General features: G+C 52.6%; 1 protein-coding gene across 6 annotated transcripts in view; it reads right to left on the reverse strand.

Moving 5' to 3' along the window:
* STRBP (spermatid perinuclear RNA binding protein) overlaps positions 1–1,170 on the reverse strand; it is a 150,839-nt gene extending 149,669 nt beyond the window's left edge. For 4 of the 6 annotated variants that reach the window (XR_016393644.1, XM_089913724.1, XM_089913725.1 and 1 more), the window contains exon 1: positions 1,023–1,168. The gene's annotated coding sequence lies outside the window, so the exon portion shown is untranslated. Of the gene's footprint in view, positions 1–1,022 lie in introns of all 6 variants that reach the window. The other 2 variants (XM_089913722.1, XM_089913726.1) reach the window with 2 other exon arrangements.
* Positions 1,171–6,000: the final 4,830 nt, after the last annotated feature.

The following is a 6,000-nucleotide window of genomic DNA, read 5'->3' on the forward strand; positions in this document are numbered from 1 at the left end:
CTCACATGCTTTCCCCTGGCAGGGCCCTTCTATCCAGGCTCAACACCCTCCTGCCTCCCTCCTGGCCAGACACTGCTCTCACACCTCTCACAGGTCTCTTGAAGCCTCTGGGCCTATCCTCCCGCACCTCCTGCCTGAACACCTCACCATCACTCCAGAGACACCCCTCCCCGACACCCTCCTTCCCCGCCAACCCTTTCCACGCTCACCCTGCCACACTGTCCCCGAGCCGGACACCTCCGCATTTCCCTTCACATTTGTCCGCGGTCTTCCTGATTATCTTGCCCCCAGTCCCTGCCCCTCGCACGCAGCCCCGGCCGGGACATCGCCTCTTCCATGACTCCCCTGAGTCCCCAGTCTTCTCCTTCCATTCCCATCACACTCGCCCCTGCCCTCCCTAAGCCTCCCTCACACCCTCCCGAACCCCCACGGGCTGCCCCCCATTTGCCCGACCGCCTTCCAGCCCTTCCGCGCTCGCCCCGGCCCCCATGGGTCCCCAGAACCTGCCTGAAGGCCCTCAGCCTCCACTGGGCCGGATCCCTCACCCTTCCTTCTCCCCCAAATCTGCCCACACCCTCCACCCGCCCCCGCGCAGTCTCTCCCCCAGCCCCTGCCCCCAACGTCCTCCAACACCTGCCCAGAACCCTTCGTCCTCTATCCCACCCAGAGCCCCCGGTGCCGGGTCCCCCCACACTGCCCACGCCCTCCCTTCGCTCGGGGCCGGGACGCTGTGCCCCCCAAAGGTGAGGAAGGCTGTCCGCTGCCCTTGCCCGAAGCGACCGGGGTACCGCAACTGCGGCGGCGGCGGCCGCCACAATGCCGGAGCCACGGGGGCCGGGATTGCTCCCCGCTCTCCGCCCCGGCCGCCGCTGCCCCCGCCGCCACCGCCGCCGCTGCTAAGGACGCACAACAAACAATGCGGGGCCCGGGCCGGCACCGCCAACCGCCTCAACCGCCGCCTTAACCGCCGCCCGCCCGGGACGGCCAGCCGCGCAGGCGCCTGCCCCTCCGCCGCAGCCTACCCGCGCCGCCGCGCTCTGCCCGCTCCCGGTCCCCGCTCCCGCTCCGCCGCCGCCGCCACCTCGTCCGCCTGCGTCTCCGACTCCTCAGCCCAGCGGCGGCGGCTGCGGCGGTTGCTGCCCTGGTGGCGCTCGCGGCTCCGGTCTCCGTTTCGGCGGCGGCGGCGGCGGCGGCGGCAGCGAGCACGTGACGCATCCGGGGGCGCCCATTGGCCGGGCCGGGGGGCGGGCCCCGCGGCTGCTGGGAAACGGAAAGCCCGCCCCCTCGCTCGCCGCGCGCCCCCTCCACGCGCGCTCTGCCGCACCTGAGAGCGCCTGCCAGCGCCCGCCGCCGCCGTGCCGCGCCACCGCCTGCGCCAACTGCGCACCTGGGAGCGCGCAGGGAGCACACGCTGGTGGCGGCCGCATGCACCTGCGAGCGGACGCTTACGTAAACTGCGTCCCCGCCTTCCTCCCAGCGCCTGGCCCCCTCCTGCTGCAGCACCTGAGCCCCGCTGCGCTAGCGGCGTAACTGCTGCGGAGCGGGGACGAGCTGCGCAGGGAGGCGAGCGAAATGCACGGAAACTTCGTAACTTCCGAATCTGGGAGCGGCTCCCGGCCGCCGCCGGGGCGAGCCGGCCTTTCCCGCCCAGCGCCCCAGTGCTCGGTATCCGCCAACTCAAGTAGTTACGCAAACGGAGTAGGTGCCATAATGCCTCTCCAGGTGGAGGAGGGGGAGCCCAGTGAGCTTTGACTAGTTAAAAGGTTGGAACCCAGCTTCCACCCCTCCTACACCAACCAGCTGTGTGACCTTGACCAAATTACAGAACCACTCATCCTCAGTTTCCTGGTCCGGGAAGCTGGGACAATAATTCCGATTTAGGAGCTGTTGGAGGGATAGAAAAAAGACAATAGGTGCGAATTCTCCTAGCACATTGCAGTTTAGTCAGCAACCTCCTCTCCTTCTCCCACTCTTCATGGACCTCCCTGGGACTGAGTTGGGGCCAGGACCTCTCTGACCTCCTTAGAGTTAGGTCAGACTTTGGCTGAACCCCTGCCCAGCCTGTGCTGGGGAAGAAATGAAGGTTTGCTTTTTATTTTACGTTCACTATTCCGGCACCTTCTTGGTACCCAGCATTCTGCCAGCGAGGTGGGCCCCTACTACTGAGTACCTCATGCATGACAGGTGCTGTACTGGGGGCTGGGATGCACAGGTGAATGAGATAGGTCCTTGCCCTAAAGGAATTCCCAGCCTAGGGTGGAAATGACCTGACCACACAGAGCCAAGGCTTGGAGAGCTGGGGGTACAGGAGGGATCTCCCACAGCGGCTCCATTCAGGGCGTTTCCATCTTTCTAACATACTAGGCTCAAATATTTTAACAGCTTTGCTTCATTCACAGGATAAAGTGTAAACACCTTTACTCAACTTAAAAGGCTTTGATGGGCTTCCCTGGTGGTTCAGTGGTTAAGAATCTGCCTGCCAATGCGAGGGACACGGGTTAGAGCTCTGGTCCGGGAAGATCCCACATGATGCAGAGCAACAAAGTCCGTATGCCACAACTACTGGGCCCGCGCTCTAGAGTCCACACGCCACAGCTACTGAAGCCTACATGCCTAGAGCCTGTGCTCCACAACAAAAGAAGCCACCACAATGAGAAGCCTGTGCACTGCAACTAGAGAAAGCCCACGCACAGCAAAGAAGACCCAATGCAGCCATAAATATATTAATTAATTAAATACATTTTTTTTAAAAAAGGCTTTGATGATCTGGCCTTAAATTTCAAGTTACACGCCCTTGCCTTTGCCTCCTCCTCAGGCCAACTTGACCCTCCAGTTACACTGAACTTGAGAACTGTGGTTGACATAATATGGCACTTCTGAGCCTCCTGAGTCAAGTGCTAGGCCCCAAATCCTTTTCTATACCCTCTCCCCATCTCCAATCACCATACCTTTCTTTATCCTCCTGAAAAACTCCTTGGTGTTCTTATCAGTCAGCTCAGAATGTATTCTCTGCTGAAATCCTTGGCTGCCTTCAACACATTGCCTAAACTCCCTCTGCTTTGCACATAGCCCCATGAAACCATGAATTCTTATAACACTAGATTGTAGTTTTTTTGCTGTCTGTCACCTCCCCGGACTGTAAGCACCTTGAGGACAGCGTCATCTCTCTACCTTCGTGGGGTAGGAAGGACATGAGATGAGATCATTAAAGCTGGGCTTTGCAGGAAGGACATGAGTCTGTGGGGGGAGGAGAGACAAGCTGCACTAAAAAAGTCTGGGGTCAAGTGAGATAATAATATTTCATACCTAACAATATGCAAAAGGTTGTCCTAAGGATCCAATGAGAAATATATCTCAGGAACTAAGTATGGTGCTTGGCACTTGGTAAAATTTTAAACTTTTTTTAAATAGGAGGATTGGACAGCATTAAGCATTTAATGGTATCTCTTATTCCAATATTTTTTAAAATATTTATTTATTTATTTGGCTGTGCCTGGTCTTAGCTGTGGCAGGCAGGATCTTCCTTGCTGCGTGCAGGATCTTTGTTGCGACATGCGAAGTCTTAGTTGTGGCATGTGGGATCTAGTTCCCTGACCAGGGATCAAACCCGGGCCCCTGCATTGGGAGTGTGGAGTTTTAGCCACTGGACCACCAGGGAAGTCCCCTCCAATATCTTTTTTAGTTGAAGTATAGCTGATTTACAATATTGTGTTAGTTTCAGGTGTACAGCAAAGTGATTCTTTTTTGTTGTTATTTATTACAAGATATTGAATATAGTTCCCTGTGCTATACAGTAAATCCTTGCTGTTTATCTATTTTATATATGGTAGTATGTATCTGTTAATCCTATACTCCCAATTTATCCCTCCCTTCTCCCCTCCTCTTTAGTAACCAAAAGTTTGTTTTCTGTGTTTGTGAGTCTGTTTCTGTTTTCTCTTATTCCAATATCTTTATTGGATTTAGAATTCCAAACATTCCTGACAAAAACATGCAAATGAAACCACAGTAAAGAAAGTAAAATTTTTCAAGTATGTCTCTTCCTTCCTGCCCCCCCTCCACTCTCTTTACCCCTAATCCCACCTTCCAAGGCAGCTACTTTTAAGTTTTCCATGTCCTATAACGTACGTCCAGAGAAAGAAGAAGATTGCAGAAAATTATGTACTTATAATGTGTATGTATACTTGTATTCTGCATAGAAAAAGGTTGGAAAGGATTAAACACCAGTTACTACTGTTATGCCTGGAAAGTAGAATTGGGCGTGGAGTTGGGGGACTAAATACTTCTGCACTGTTTTATTTTATTTTATTTATTTATTTATTTTTTTCCGGTACGCGGGCCTCTCAGTGTTGTGGCCTCTCCTGTCGCGGAGCACAGGCTCCAGACGCGCAGGCTCAGCAGCCATGGCTCACGGGCCCAGCCGCTCCGCGGCATGTGGGATCTTTCCAGACCGGGGCACGAGCCGTGTCCCCTGCATCGGCAGGTGGACTCTCAACCACTGCACCACCTGGGAAGCCCCTGTTTTAATTTTTTAAGAATACATGTACATTATACATAAAGCACATTTTAAAAATTTTACTGAGGTATATTTACATATAAAATTCATGCATCTCAGGTATACAAATCAGGGATTTTTAGTAACTTTACCAAGTGGTGCAACGTCAGTATAAATCAGTTTCAAATCATTTTAGATTCCCCATAAACCCTTCATTCCCATTTACTGTTAATCCCCATTCCCACCCTTAGCCACAGGCAATGACTAGTCTACTCTTGCTCTATTTTTGCTTTTCTAGCTATACTAGGTGCATTTTTAATCAAATAGAAGTTTTAGGAAAAGAAATAAATAAAGGTATCACCTCCTAAGCCCACCCAGTGATAGTAATTACTGTTAATATTTGTATCTAGGGCTTCCCTGGTGGCGCAGTGGTTGAGAGTCCGCCTGCCAATGCAGGGGACACGGGTTCGTGCCCCGGTCCGGGAAGATCCCACATGCCGCGGAGCAGCTGGGCCCGTGAGCCATGGCTGCTGAGCCTGCGCATCCAGAGCCTGTGCTCCGCAACAGGAGAGGCCACAACAGTGAGAGGCCCGCGTACCGCAAAAAAATATATATATATATTTGTATCTGTTGTTCCAAGCTTTTCCTATGCATAAAAATATATAACTTTTACAAAGTGAGATTATAGTATACCTTCTGGGTTTTTTTTTCACTTAACAATATAAAGTAATTACACCTCTCTTTGTGTCACTGAATACTCTTTGGCATAATGTTGTACCTTAAGAATGATTTAATTAAACCAAACCTCTATGTTGGGTGTTTGAGTCTTTTCCAGTATTTTCACTGTTATAAACAGGGGAAGGTAATAGATGTTGTAAAGTTCTAGAGCTCAGTGAGCTTTGATATCACACCTAAGTTCAAATACTAGCACTTCTTGTTTCATCCATTGGCTGCACAAATATATACTGGGAACCTACTATGTGCTAGTCCCTAGGGACACAAAAGCAAGCAAACAGCTACCCAGCCCTACCCTCATGGGGCTCAAGGCCAGTGGGAGAGAGACGTACTTTAATCAAATAATAACACTGAATGGCCCGCAGAGAGGGGAGCCTCCGGGCAATGGGGAGGGGAGGGGAGAAGTAGGGTCCTCTGAGGAGGCGTCTTTGGAGTACATACTTGGCATAGCGCTGTGCTATTCTTCCAGAAGGCACCTAAGAAAGGGAGGTGGATTGGCTGCCCTGCCTGAGCGATGTGCAGCTCTTCACAGTTCCTGGTGCTTTCACATTCTTAGCTCATTTGACCCTCTCATCTCCCCACAGAAGAGAAGAAAACAGAGGACATCGAGGCCCAGAGAAGGAAGTGAATTGCCGCAAGTCACCAGGCCAGGAAAGAAGGGCACAGCTGAAATTAGACTCTGGTCTGACTCCTAGCCCAGTGCTCTTGGTCTCAAAGGACACCAGCCTCTAGAGAGAGCATTCATATTTGAAGGACCACGTTGAGACAGAGGC

Source organism: Delphinapterus leucas, chromosome 6 (assembly GCF_059928025.1).
Source record: "Delphinapterus leucas isolate spDelLeu-1000000601 "Yukka" chromosome 6, BTC_Dleu_Yukka2, whole genome shotgun sequence".
Taxonomy (NCBI): domain Eukaryota; kingdom Metazoa; phylum Chordata; class Mammalia; order Artiodactyla; family Monodontidae; genus Delphinapterus; species Delphinapterus leucas.